This window comes from Uloborus diversus, chromosome 7 (genome assembly GCF_026930045.1).
Source record: "Uloborus diversus isolate 005 chromosome 7, Udiv.v.3.1, whole genome shotgun sequence".
Taxonomy (NCBI): domain Eukaryota; kingdom Metazoa; phylum Arthropoda; class Arachnida; order Araneae; family Uloboridae; genus Uloborus; species Uloborus diversus.
Window position 1 is genome coordinate 106,450,292 of NC_072737.1, and position 15,887 is coordinate 106,466,178.

Sequence of the window (15,887 nt, forward strand, 5' to 3'; positions counted from 1 at the left end):
GATAGATGCCATCCTAAAGCTCTTTTCCTATCCACAACACCAGCACATGAAATGGCAACCTCTGTCCTTTAACAAAGATTGCCAATAAGAATTCATTAGTTTCTGATCTATAAACTATTAGTTACTTTTCCCCCTATTCTGCACTGAATCATATGCAGGAAGATAGATTCTGTTGCGTGCTTCGTCCTGGTTGGACTCGGGCATTTCAGAGAAATTTATTACTTGGTTCTCAGATTTTAAATAATATTCATTTTCGTTTTCAGAGTTACCAGACACCAGAAGCTGATTGGATGCAGGAACGGATATGTTACATATTACATACTCTGAAATGTACTTTTAAAGGTTCTTTTTATTTTCAGGAATGGCTATGACACAAAACCACTGGTTTGGTACCTAGCGATTTGTTTTATAAGCGAAGGAGACTTTCATGAACTTCTGGTTTTCAAGTTATGAAAACGACAGTGTGATGTACCGATCGTGTTTAAGGTCCACTCGTGTAGTTTGACTATTGGGGAGAAAATTTTATTATTTTTTATTTGGAGACCTGCAAAATATTTGCTGCATTCGAAAGTAGTGTTTGGGACATTATGGACCAGAGTCATTCCATCGATAACGTGAACTTTGTTCTTAAAATAGGGTGCTTTTTAGCCTACTTTCCCAGTAAATGTCAGAGAAAGAAGAAAAAAGCATGAAAGAAGGCTTAATGCATCTTAAAAATATCGTGAAAAACAAAAAAAAAGTCAAAAATAATTAAAATAATTAAATAAATATTGAAAAATTAAAAATTGGAAAGTAGGGTATTGAGATGGGGAAAAATGTCTGTCGGTCTGTCTGTCGGTCTGTCTGTCTGCCCCCCCCCCCCTAATAACTTTTGAATGAATAGTCCGATTCGAACAAACTTTTTTTCGTTCGAAAGATCTCGGCAAGGACAACTCATTCCCATATTTCACTTTTTGATTTGAACTATTTTTTGTTCAATTTTGAACAGTTCAAAAAAACTTAACATTAGCGCCTACGGGGAAATTCAAAGCAATTCCGAACTGTGAGGCGAATTTGCTTCAAACAAGCTTTGTAGGAAAAAGTTTTTGATGAAAAACTTGTATATAAAATATCTTTTTGATTTGAACAATTTTCCGTTAAATTTTGAACAGTTCAAATCCCTTAACAATAGTGCCTACGGGGAAACTGAAAGTCAAGGAAGATTCCGTACTTGGAAGGCGGATTTACTTCAAACAAATTTTGTTGGAAATAACTCTTGACGTCAAACTCCAGACTTCGACTCCGAGAATTCAGGGGCACTTGACTCCGACTCCTGTGCCCTACAATTAATCGGACTCCGACTCCCCGACTTTGACTCTGACTTCGTAGTTTTGGCAAAAATTTATACACGGTGGACAAATGACTGACACCGATTCTTAAATATTCGACTCCGACTCCTTTATCTCAAAATGAGATTGACTCCGACTCCGCAGCTATGGTTTTAACTGTGAAATAATTATTGTTGATATGACTTGTTTTTATTTTTATGCTAAAGTTTCAATTTAGTTACTCAGTTTTTGGCGAATAAACTCGAAGTCATTTATGTTTCTACATAAAGATATGCGCAGACGATTTTTTTTTTTTTTTTTTGACAAAGAAAATTATTTCTTTAAGTTGACATTTTATTGTTTTTTTTTTTTTTTAGTAAGTGCATTAATTCATTTAAAAAAATGTTTTTTGGCAACAGGGAAAAAGAAACGATTTTTTTTTTTGATATGATGTATTTATTTTAATGAGCTGATTAAAATAAATGAAGTGTATTAGCTGCTTTGTTTAAAAGTTGCTTTTTTTTTACGCATAAAATTTTTTTAGATGAGTGGGGATCATTTTATTCCTAGAAATAAGCTTAAAGTATTTTTAAAATATGTTTGAAAAAATTTGCGATTTTAGCTATTTTTGAGAATATTGATCAGGTACTAGAAAGTAGTATGGGTATGCGGGAAAGTAGGCTCATCTAGTTCTAGACAGAACTTCTTGTTCTAGAGTTTTGCTGCTTTCATTTACATTCACGAAATCGGACCTCTCGCTTTGAAAAAGTGAACCATAATGATGAATCTAACCTAGCATTGGGCTTATTGTATGGGAATGATTTTTAGATGTACTAACATCACTTTTGAGCTAACATTTCCCAGGTTAAATGTTTTTTTTTTTTTTTGGTTTTCTTTTGCTGTTTTGCAGTCGCTATAGAAGACATTGTCATTGCAGGACTTCTCTGGATAAGAGACGATTCACATTTTCTTTAACGTTCCACTAAAATTTTGATGCTGCTTATGTGGCAATAGCCTCGCTCACTATGTTTCATAACTCAGGTGTAAAATCTGCAAAAGGGTTATCCTGATAGTTTATCCTTTCCGTAATTACTTCGTACTTGCAAACTTGCATGTTTTAATTTTTTAAAAAGTGCCATTGTGACCCATACTAAGCAGTTATAAAGCGTTAAAGGTTAAATAATTAAGAAATTACTTAACTGGGACATTGTTTTGATAATATTACGAAATAAAACCGCCAAAACAGGAGAGCCACAAAATTTTCTATGGTTTATGTCGAGTCTTCAAGGTACATTCCGCAAACTTTTTTTTTTTTTGTGAATTACCTCAAATGCTTTTTGGGCTTGCTTTTATTTCACTTTTCAACGCTTTGATAATAATTAAGTAATTTTAAACAAACTGGATAATGATATTTCAGATTTTATTGGTTCCCTAAACAGTTAAATAATTTTGATGATTTGAAAACAAAAAATGCGTATTTTATTCAAAATTTTTGCTTGTTTGTGAAAAATAGAATTTTACTCAGAAACTAACAAAGATATGGTCATAGTCATATTTAGCTTTTATAAAGTCCTTATTTTGTTGCGTCGATTGCCACTTTTTTCAGTGTTTTATTTCAAATAGTTCGTGAGTTATGAGTGTTTTAGCAAACGGCTCCCCCCACTGCTTTCCCCCCTCCTCCGGGGTTGTCGACCAGCCAGGGGGGCGACGACATTGGTTTCATAATCACTATAGTGCCTGTGACATTAATCAGAAATAATTTTGCGTCAGATCGCCATGCATGCTCAGAACCCCCCTTCAGATCCTGAACTATACTGCAAATCGTGTTCGAGCTTGCTACTCTCATTTTGTTTTTCAACGCGTTAACAGTACTTAAATAGTTTTAACAAATTGAATAAAGATATTTAGGACTTTATTTGAAAAAAAAATCAAACAATTTTTATTTGGAATTTATTTTGGTCAAAAAAAGTTTGTTTTGCGCATTTTATTCAAAAATTTTGCTTGTTTGCGAAAAATGGAATTTTACTCAGAAACCAACAAAGATAGGTCCATAATCATATGTAGCTTTTATGAAGCCCTTGTTTTGTTGCGTCGATTGCCACTTTTTTCAGTGTTTTATCTCAAATGGTTCGCGAGTTATGAGTGTTTTAGTAAACGGCTCCCCCACTGCTTTCCCCCCTCCCCCGGGGTTGTCGACCACCCAGGGAGGCGACGACATGTGGTTTCATAATCACCATCGTGCCTGTAACAATAATCAGAAATAATATTGCGTCAGCCTCTCCATGCATGCTCAACCCCCTTCAGATCCCGGTTTATATGTAAAACCCGTCAATTGAACTGCTTTAAAGAGAAAGAAATAGGCGTGCACATTTTGGTCACTATTCGCGTCATTTTTTTTTTATTTTAATTACTTGCAAGCCATGAAATTAAAAGAAAGAAAAAACACCGTCTTGTTTATACTTGCAACTGTATAATAGAAAATTCTTTTGTTTATGTTTTACAAAAGCTTTTTCAGCGAAGATGCTCCATCAGGTGTACTATTGCTTTGAGTGTTAAGTAATATGAAATTTTAATCGATTAAGAAATTTGTTTACATAAAAAATGGAGATATTTTATGCATTTTTAAAAGTTTAAATTTAAAATAATATTTTTTTGCATTTTTAAAAGTTTAAATTTAAAATAATATTTTTTTGCATTTTTTCAAACTTTAAACTTTAACCCTTCCAAAACTATATGAAATCCGCCGTATTAAATTTCCGTGTAGATCTGCGGGTCTAAAGGTGCACAACCTTTTATTTTACCACATTAGCAATCCTAGTATGGTAGTTTATGTACATGTAATGAACCCCATGACTATCCCCCTCCCCCTTGAAAGATAAATTCAATCTACGCTACTATGCCCAAAATTGTTTATTTTGCAATTTATTTGCCACATTAGTATTTTTACCCTGATCTTATATAACCTGGAGCTATTTCTGTTAAAGTTAGGTGAACCGGATTAGGTAAATCATGGAATAGTATAAATAACATATACATATTGATTTGTTTAAGGATAGTACAATATTAAATTAAATTTCCGTTGCAAGGATGTCGTTTTAATATAAGTTTAGTATTCTAATGTTAAAAGTGTTGAAGATTGTACTTCGATAATGAATGCATTTTTAATACCTATCTCATTTTGGTATTTTCTGTGCCGTTTATGTAGAAAATACAGATCAAAATTTCGTCTATTGACACGGTATTATTACTTGAAAACTTATTAGCAAAATGCACAAGCGAATTGAAGAAGGACCGACGGTGATTTCAATGCATCCCCGCGTCTTTGCAGAATGCAATTTAAGAACTACTGAAAGACGGCATTTCTTTTCGCTCGGCTTTCTAGCCAAACATGCTATACGCTTGTCGCTAATCGACAGTAACGGCTATTGTTGAGGATACTTTTTCTGTTGATTGCATTTAAAATATCTCCTGGTGATTATATGCTGATAACCATTTTCATTCGCTTTCAACCGAGCTTCACAAATTTAACGATTACAGTTAAACTTTGAAGAAACTTCATTTCGGTTATGTTTTACAGACTTTTCATTCAGACTAAATTCATAACTATACGATAACTCGTTCGTGTCGAAAAGAGCAATTTTTCGATTAAAAATATAAACTTAAACCTCTTTGGATCTTTTTTAAATTCCAAAAAACCAGCCTATATGAATCCCTGAGCAACAATTTAACTCTTTGCCAAATTTGGAAGAAATCCGACTAAAACTGTAGATTTTTATAAGGAACATACACACACACATACATCCATTTATATATATATAGATATATACATGTAAAGAAAGCCTTAACCACATCCCTCCCCTTGGTAAGATAAATTCCGAATGCGCCATTGTGCATTACTATGATTATTTTGCAATATATTTGCTTTATTAGTACTTTTATCCCGGAGCGACTTCTATTAAACCGAATTAGGTTATCGTTTATAGTTAAACCGAATTACTTAAAGATTCGACGTAAATCAAGGAATAGTATAAAGAAAATTTATATATTGCAAATTGGTTTCATAAGGATCATAGAACATTAAATTAAATTTATGTTGTAAGGATGAAATAAATGTGGTTTTAATAAAAGTAGTCTAATGCTGAAACAGTCGAAGATTGTACGTCAATATTGAATGCAATATTATTACCTTACTCATGTTTGTATTTTCTTTGCTATTAACGGGAAAAACGCTGATCAAAAATTACACCCAACCCTTACTGTTGTGGATGTTATTGTTAAACAACATTTAAAAATAATAATTTAATGGCAGTATTCAAATTAAGTAGCACCATGAGTATCATCAATGGACCCCTGGGGCTTCGTAGGGCGCAGGTCAAGAAACAATGTACAGCAACATATCTTATACCTACGGCTTTCTCGTCAAACATGCTTTAACGCTCATCGCTTAATGGCATTGACGGCCATCGTTCAGAATACGTTTTGTGTTGATTGCATTTAAAATAGCGCCTGGTGGTTATTTATTGATAACCGTTTTCATTTGCTTTGAACCAAGGTTCACAAATTTAAAAATTAAAGTTAATCTTTAAAGAAACTTCATCTAGGGCAGTTTTTTACGAGCTTTTCATAAAGACTAAATTCATAACTATACAAAAATTCGTTCGAGCAGAAAAGAGCAATTTTATGACATAAAATATGAAATTAGACCTCTTTGGTCTTTTTAAAATTCCCAAAACCCGCCTATATGCCTATATGAATTCCTAAGCAGCAATTTACCTTTGTGCTAAATTTGGAAGAAATCCGACGAAAACTCTGGATATGTATAAGAGACATACACATATCTCCACACACCCACAAACATACATCCATTTATATATATATAGATAATATAATGATAGTCATTTAGTTGAAATGGAGCTACAATATAATGACGTTCACTTTAAGTTTTACCACCATAATGCAATTTTTTGTAACAAAAGTTTATAGTTCGTTTGTGTCGCCGATAGTAGTCTACAAAATGATGTCAATGTTTGGCTAACTATTTAAGGCTTGTATTAAACAAATCAGGAATAGTATATTTCAACTGATTATTTCTTCGCAGCGGATATTATTGTTTAATATTACTTTTGGTTATTATTATTTAGTCTTTCATAAGGGGTCATCTTCTAATATTTTGTTGGTTTGGTCCGAAAATATTGTTACAGTGCATTCCACTACAGTGTGCACACATTGACGTGCAATCGAATCAAGCTTTACGACAGATACAGTTTGTAACTCATAATGTTTTACAATTGCAAGATATTGGTTGCAGAAGTTTACTTAGCGCAGCGGTAATCGCCATGAGCTTAGGAATCATTCTGTTGCTTGCAGTATATTGACAATCCGACTCTTCTGGGGGAAGTTTAAACCACCAAGTTTGAATCTGGTGGTAAACCCTAAAAAGATGTTGACGAGCGGCGTCTGAAGTTGATGGAAGGTTTGCTAAGTCAAAATTTGACTTTCGGGACATTTTTGCTATTACTTGCTTATGCACAAACTTTCATTCAAACTTGGTTACGTTTTAAACTTCCAGCAGAAGAATGGGGTTGGCAATATACTTCAAGCAACTGACTGATACCTAAGCTCATAACAATTACCCCTGCTCCAAATGAACTTAATCTTGCACTTGTAAAACATTGTGTGTTACAAACTGTAGCTGTCGTAACGCTGGGTTCGATTGCACGTCTATTTGTGAACACTGTAGTGGAATGCACTGTAACAATATTTTTGGACCAAACATTATTCTGCAGACTCTCAGAAAAAAAAGAATTATAAACTTTTGTAACAAGATATTGCATTTTCGTTGTAAAACATTAAAGTGAGCGTAATTACAATGATGCTCCATTTCAACTAAATGTCTATTGCTGATCATCATTGCATTATTATCTATAAATTTTGTTCAAACTTTTCTTCCCAAGACGTAATGATAAAAAGCTGTTGTTTGTTGAATTTATTTTTCCCTTTTTTGTATTGAGTTTTCTATATGTGATTAAGTTAGTAAAACGGTGTAACTGAGTTATCTACATAAAAAGGGTATGCAACATAATTTGTTTATAACAGTGGTCCCCAATCATTTTCTTCCCATAAGTGCCGCAGATCATACTAAAATCGTTCTCACGTGGGCTGGAGCACATATAAAAAGTTCAAAATATTTTACTCTTTTCTGAATGACATAGGAAAATACGAGAAAAGAAAAAAAATTGCAAACAAATTTTTCTTATCATTACTTGATGCTTCTTTTGTTAAATGCAACCTGTTTTTTATAAACCAATTTCTAAATATGTGGCTCCAAAATCGAAACATTGCCATTAATCGTGCTCTTCGAGTTGTAACATTTCACAAAACAGCGGGCCACGTGGACCAGCTTCGCGAACCGGATGTGTCCCGTGGGCCATAGGTTGGGCACCACTGGTTTCTCATATTGTTAAGAATGAAATATAAAAAAGGAACTCCTCGGTAACATCATAAATTTTTGAGCTGTAAGTGTATAATCATAGTACTGTTTTTGCAATGTTTTGGAATGGTTGGGGGGGGGCAGCAAGAGGAGGGGTCGGGACTTTGCGTTTCTTAGTGTATAATTTAAGTACTAATACATCCTGCAAAAAATCAGCTTTCTCTTAATTAGTTGCTACACGAATAGAGTGTGATCATGGTACAGTGCTTGCAATGTTTGGGGGGGGGAGAAAAGCAAGAAAGGTGGGGGTCAGAACTTTGTGTTTTTTTAGAGTATTATGTGCTAACATCCAGCAAAAATACAGCTTTCCCTAAATTAGTTGCGACACAAAAAACGTATAAGCATAGTACTGCTCGTGCAATGTTTTGGAGGGAGTGGGGAGAAAAGCAAGAGGGGTAGGGTCGGGACTTTGTGTTTTTTTAGTGTATACTTAGCCTGCTAACATCCTGCAAAAAATTGGCTTTCCCTAAATTAGTTGCGACACAAACCTTTATTGACTGGGCTAATTGTATCGTTGCATTATTGCGACTGCCCGTGTTTCACTTGAATTCCTCTTTCAAACACTTGGACCGATTGGGTAATTTTTTACCACTCCGCTTAAGACCTCGGGGGGGGGGGGGGGGGGGGAGCTAGTATAACCAGGGTTGCCAAATTTTAAATTAGTAAATATGGGACAGGCATACGGGAGTAAGAGGGGGGGGGGGGGGGTGATATTTTTCAGGTTGAAGGCTTACTGGTTATGGTGTATTTTAAGGGGTGATAAACAACCATGTTTTAATAGCTTTGGGAAGATTCCTTTCAGTATGTTCATGAGTAAGCACATTTTTGGAGGAACTCAAACTCAAAAGAATAAAGCAAGGAACAGAACGGATTTCAGTATTTAGATTGAAGTTGATAGCAATGGTTTTTGAGGACGGATCAATCCTATGCCTTCAAAAACCATATTTGCTATCTAATCCAAAAGGAAAGAACTTTAAACAATGACAGTGGCGTACCTAGCAAGATTGACACCCGGTGCGATATTTTTTGATGTCACTCTAGAAAAGCAAAAGAAAAAAAAAATATTTGAAAACATGAAATTCGTGCAATTTTCAGGAAACAACTACATTTGTGTTAGAACGAAACTTTAAGTGGGCTAATGTACGAAAAACAAATAAAATGAGGGTCGGGGGAACTAAATTTTTAAGACTTCAAATTTTTAAATTTGTAGTCTTAAAAATTTGTTTTAACTTCATATTTTTCAAAAACTTGCTATTCCACTTTGGGTGTCACCCCCCAGACAGGTGACACCGGGGGCGGACCGCCCCCCCTCACGCCACTGGATATAGATCATCTACTGATACTTTACATAAAAAGTAGTCGAAAACTTTGTACTGCATAGTGAATAAAATATGACAACGTATATAAAGTACAAATACAAAATGAAAAAAGGTTAAAAAAAAAAAAAAAAAAAAAAAAAAAAAAAAACCAGCAAACAGCTGTTTCGGCACTCTAAAATACAAATGCCATCATCAGTGCAAATAAAAACGAAGAGAGGTTCAACCCGACTAAAACACAGTCGAGGCAAACTACTTTATTTTCAATATTCTTACTGATACTTTATTTTCAAAATGTTACTGTTCCACAATTCGGAACTAAAGCGCTCGAATACGCTACCTTGCGGTGATTTACAAAACTGCCGATGGAACTAAAATATTGCCACGTTGCGTTCCACGTGTGTCTGTTGACGTAAACACAGGCAGTTTGTTCTGAGTATTTATTAACGCAATCGATGTGTCTTAGTTTGCTTTCAGCTACAGAAATTAATTCGTCCCTTAGTAGTATTCTCGAGCTTCTCAAAATAATGTTAGTTTTCCTTATTTCTTTCAAAAAAGTATTAAATGGTGGAAGCGTAAACAAGAAAACTCTGGACTAACAAAATTGAATAACGTTATACCAGGTAAAATTTTTTATTGTTTTGTATGAATTTGTAAGAATATGAGTTTTTTTTAATCTTAAATTAATTTAACTAATCATATTTTACAGCAGCATTTAGTTGGAATTCGCAACTCCAACGAACTATAGGGAGCACTGCAGTCACTGTCTAATGGCGGAATTAAAAACTAAAACAAACGCATGTGGTAACGAAGAAAATGCTAAAAGTGTTGTGATTTTTGTTGTTATGTATGATTTTTTCGCTTTATTCATTTGAAAAGATTTTTCAAAGTCTTTTGGTTATTCTGACCCATATAGAAAGAGATTAGAAACCAAAAAGTATTACGAAAGTAAACAATTAATGCAGAACACACAGTAAGTTGTTCTGAAGCAGCCATTTTCACGATGTTGAATTCGGAATTCATAAATTTTTGGTTCGCTTCGAACGGCATTTTCATTTTGTACCGTTTTTTCTATACATTAGTACATATTAAGTTCAGTTTCGTGACATTTCCGGCATTTGTTGACATTTTTGTCACATAGTGCACATACGTGGCAGACTGTCAAGAGTAACGTTTAACACTAGATAATTTATTTCTATGACTATATGATTGGATATCTAAAGAAATCATGCATTTAATTCATTCGTCATGGAAATGATTTACCTGATATGCGAAATCTTGTCAAGATACATTATTCTTTCACACAATTTTAAAACCATAACCTTATAAACAGATTTTTGGCGAACTTTTATTTTTTATTGTTCAAATTCTTAACGTTCTTTCTGGATTTTTCAATCTGTTCTGCGATAAATATTTTCAAGAAAATTTATTTACATACTTTCTATTTCAGTAGGATACTGTAGTAACAAAGGTTATTTAAATCATTTATGTGGAATTAGGTTAAGGAAAAGTGTCCAGTCAATGTTGTTAAGTTCGTTTTTTTTTCTTCATCGAATTGAAAAACTGATATTTATTCAAATTCACTCAGAACAAAATAAATAAAATGTGTACTCACAGTTTATATATGGTGGTAGTTTTCTTTTCAGTTGATTGACCATTATTTCTTTTTACTTATCGAATTCTGTAATCTTACTATCATTTTATTCCACTCATGATAAAAATTAAAAATGGTTTAACTGAAAACGCGAAATCTCGCCAAGGCTACTTTGCTCGCACAATTCCAAAACTATAACCCTAAACAAATTTGGCGAAACCTTTCAGCTGAGAATAAAAGGAATAAAGTAAATTATTTCTCGGTTAAACATTTTTCATTTTGTTCTACGATAATAAATTCAAGAAAATATTTATCTAGTGTTAAACGTTACTCTTGACAGTCTGCCACGTATGTGCACTATCCCAAGTAGCATTTTATCTTGGCTCAATATTGGCGTGAGATTGTTCACGTTGGCAATGTCTTGGTCAATATTGGCACGATTTTTGCAATGTTAAGCCAATATTGGCTTCCCATTGCATTAACAATATTGTACTTAGATTGGCAGATAATCTTGTGCCAATATTGTTATCTCATTGCATTAGCAATATTGTACTTAGATTGACATACAATCTTGTCCCAATATTGGCTTAACAAAGCGCAACCATTATTGTATTTAGACTGTGAGACAATATTGGCAAAAAATTGGTCAAACTCTGGAAAGCCAATATTGGGCGGAAGATGGCTCTTTGATGTTCAACCGATTTTGAAAAAAGTCTGAAAAATGATTCATTTTCCTAAGTGAGCAATTAAACACTGAGCCTGATTACCTGAAGCTCCACAAACTGTTTTAGAATGCTAAAACAAATTTTGAACGTAGAGAGAGTCCTCAAAAAATGGAGCTATTTGAGTTCACTTTAAACGCATTTGTATTTTTTTAAAAACCGGCGAAAAAGAAACTTCAACTTTGTCTGCACATTTTGTGTTTTGTTGCTCTTCCTCGCCGCTGCACATGGTAAATGCTTTTGTCCGAATATCGGAGATACTTTCCTTAAAATTTTATTGTTGCCTTCATTTCTTAAATGATATTTTATCATTCTCATCAGTGAATTTTTTTAACTATGTCTAATCCACTCTAAAATTTCAAAAAGCGAAAGAGAAAAGCGTTATTGGAGCAACTCAATGAGAAAGCTTTCCTTTGCAGTGATGAACTTTGTCTTCCAAAATAAAAGTAATGAAATAAGGCAAAAATTTTTTGAAGAAATATTAAATGCTGAATAAAATTCTGGGTAGATATCTAACATTGAAGAAATTGCTGAAACGATGTGAAACAGTGACAATTTTGGATTGACATTGTGTTTTCAAAATTCGAAATCATAATCGAACAGTGACATTCTAAATTGCGTCGAACATTGAGAATTCTGAACTAACATTTGAAACTGGAGTAAATTCTGGATCGATATTTGACTTTGAAAACACTGGATCAATATATGATGAAGATTCCAGGAGTTTTATTTTCATGATTCTACATTGTGGATGTGGCAGGAACTCTAAAAAAAAATCTGGGAAAAAGTGAGAATGTATCATGAGAAAAACTTCCCGTGAAAATTCAAATTTCTACTGGAAAACTGCATTCCTTTTCACAATGCTCTATAACACCTAATTTTATTGACAATAATCAAGTAAACTTTTAGAAGTCTGAATGCAAAATCTGAAAGAAGGTTTTAGGGACTAGTTTTATGCTACCAAGTTCATTTCTCTACACTGACTTGCGTTTTGATGATCATAAGACTTTTGACTCATTACGGAATGAAAATTAAGTTCCATGGTCTATTTTCAGCTGAGCATGTACGATTAAATGGCAGTAAAGGTAGTGTAAACTATTTAGCGTCAACCATTGTTACGGAAATAATTGAAGTTCTATCTGATAAAGTACAAGAAATGTATCCAAAGTCGAATAAAACCAAGATGCTTTGATTAACTCTGATTTTACACCAGTGTTGAATTTTTTGTGCCAAACCCTTATTTTTGACTTGACATGTCAAGAATCTCTTGAATGTATGTTCAACACCATGACGTTTTTCATATTTCAAGTTAGAACTTTTTTCTAGAAATTTCGTAGGTTTTTTAATTGTTTCTACATGCATAAGTATTGAGCAAAAAAAAAAAAAGGCTCTGTTTGTCTAGAAAATCTGAACTTTTATTGATAAATGTTGTGCAAATTCTAGGTCCAACACCGTGGAATTGTCCATTTGCTTTACAAATAATTCTATTTATACCGTTGCCTGTATCAAACTGTTCTAGTGAATGTTCCTTTTCAACCTTAAAACGATTATAAATTGTTCCACATCATCTCTTTTGCACAAAAAAATTTAGTGTTCATACTCTTTCGTCGATTAAAAGTGATATCAAATAGATTAAAATTTAATAATGTTGAAGAATTTGGAAATTTAAAGGTGAGGGGAAAAACATGTAAAGTAAGCCGTAAGTTCTTTTGCATTATGTTTGGAATATTTATTTGTTTATAAATAAAAATAAATGTTTTTATTTTTTATAAAAACTAAGACAATACAGAGCTAAAAAGTGATGTCAAAAGTTAAGCCAAAATGCAAAGGGTTTAATAATCATTTTCAACTTTTTAAATTTTCCTTTCATTATGGTAAGTGGAAGTATTTTTTTATGTGTTTTAGTTTTCAAACATATGTACTAGACAGCTAACTGCTTGTCCATTATTTCATTGCAATAAGTGCAACCTACATTTGCATCAATAATAAATGATTTTCAGATTATTCTTTGTTCATTGTCACCTACATTACATCCATTTTAAAAAAGAAAAACTTAAAAACTTTATTTGCAGTGCACTCAAACCTGTTTCTGTGGGATCCTTTTTCTTTGTGGTACATGAAAATTTCAATCAAATTGTGACTCAATTGACTAACTTGTCTATAAAACAAGTGCTCGGTAGTATTTTTAAGTGATGAATCGTTCTCTGATGTATATTTTAAAAGCGGATTTAAATGGTTGGCGAGATTCAAAGTAGTTGCAAAAGCAGAGCTGTCTTCAGGGTCCCATCTAACTGGTTAAGCCACAAAAAGTGGTAGGTACGAGGAACTCTGAAGTGAAAAGTGTCTTGAATTTGTTTAAAGAAGAAATTCCTACAGTTGTTTCGTAAGTTTTGGGTTATTTTCAAGTGAGACTGTTTTACGAAAGCATTCTTTGTAGCTAATAGTGAAGTTTTGAGTGAATTTTTTTATGCGGTCCCTATCCACCACACAAAACTAGGTTTGAGTGTAGTTTGTTTCCACATTTATTATAATGAATGCCAATTTTGTGAAATAGATCTTATTTTTCTTTGACAATAATTGTTAGTTCATTATTGAATACTTTTTGTTTATGTGAAAATATTAGACATATGCTGGAGTATTTGATAAAGAAATTTTAAAGATCTACTTACTTTATTTACATAAACATGGTCAAACATTTTACTGAAGGAGTTAATTCTTGCAAAATTAAGTTGCTATTTCTGAACTATCCGGGTCAGGGAAAAAGGTACTTAAAAATGATGTTCATATTTAATTTTTTTAAATAGGAATAAAAATTCCTACCATTAGTTGTTCAATATTGCAAAATAACTTTACTAATCAGTTATTTCAAATTTAAAAGTTTATTATTAATTTGAATGACACCTAACAATCAAGCAAAGATTTTGAGCAACTTTTGCACTGTACTTCAATTACATTTACTTTCTGTGCAACCGTAGAATTGCAATGAAACCAAATATGTACAAATTTTCTATTTGTTCGTCGAGGGAGAATTAACTCTAATCTGAATTCTGCTCAGGAACTTTTGTAACTAATATTTAGCAATATTAGTAAGTTTTGAGCAGAATTCAGAAATATCCGATATTTTCAATTAGCACAAATTAAAGTCTTTAAAATAGTAAATGCTTCCTCAAATCACTCTTTATTTTCTTATGTTATTATTACAAAATGTAGAATTAAAATTAAGTTTTCTTTTTATTATATTTCATTTTACATTTTCATCAATTTTTATGGAGTTAGCATTGACTGTTTCATTTTTCTTCTGTTAGCTACTTTTACAGTTATATGATTCAAAAATAAAATATACATTAATTGGTGCACAGTCATAAGAAATTCTCTTTCTTTCTGACCAACATTTAATAACTAGGCACTTTTAGTATGAATTAAATTGATGATGTTGTGAGATTCTGGGCTGTTCTGCTGTGGTCTGAGTGTTGTTACCACAAACGTTTCAACTGCATCTGCGGCAGTCATCTTCATTGTTTATGTGGTCGAAGCTTCCAGGAAAGCGACTTTTAATTCCTTCTTCCTTTTCGTTGAAATTGTTGGAATCCTAACAATTTCAGTCCTGGTTAAACTGTAACAGCTACCTACACTGCTGGCCACACGAAATGCAACACAAAGAAGGATAGTAGTCAGAGGGAAATGAAATTCTATACACGTGATGGCAACCTTACTATCAGAAAGTGATTACAAAATAAGAACAAATTGATCATTTATTACTGGAAAAATCCCAAATGAATGGAGGTTTAAGTCTCCTGTCGAGCTACCTATTGCGTGAATGTACGAGGTAATACAGTCAAACATTGAAGCATATCAGTCTTGTAGGATATCCTACTACACAGGTACTAGAAATGTGCACCTAATTCCATCAAGCTCATAGTCTACGCAATTTACCATCTCAAGTGATCCCAGATATGCTCAATTTGTGATAAAGCAGGGTGACGCACTGGACATAGAAAGTGGAAAAGGAAGTCCCCTCGCACCCTTGCTGTGTGTGATCAAGCAGTGTCTTCCTGGGAGCCCCGCCATGAGTGCCAACACATGTGACTGAATAATGATATTAACGCAGTTTGGTGTCATGGGGACTGCAGGGTGACCTGTCGTAGTGCGGTGGATCAATATTAGAAGTGACTATGTTTTGTACATGATTGCAACCCATAGAGGCATCCCAGCTGTCGGTGGGGTATGCCGCTGAAAAGCAAAAGCATTATTTGGTAGTTCACAACGTGTTCTCCATAACCTTACAAAAATGTTATTTTTGCGAAATTCGATCTGGATTCATCGCTATGAGAGCAATCAGGAACCATTCGGTTGCTAGGAAATCGATTTGAACTCGAACCTACTCCAAGTGTATGCGACCCTAATAATGCCTGCTTTTTAGGAGCACACCACATCGACAGCTGTAGTGATGCTATGGGG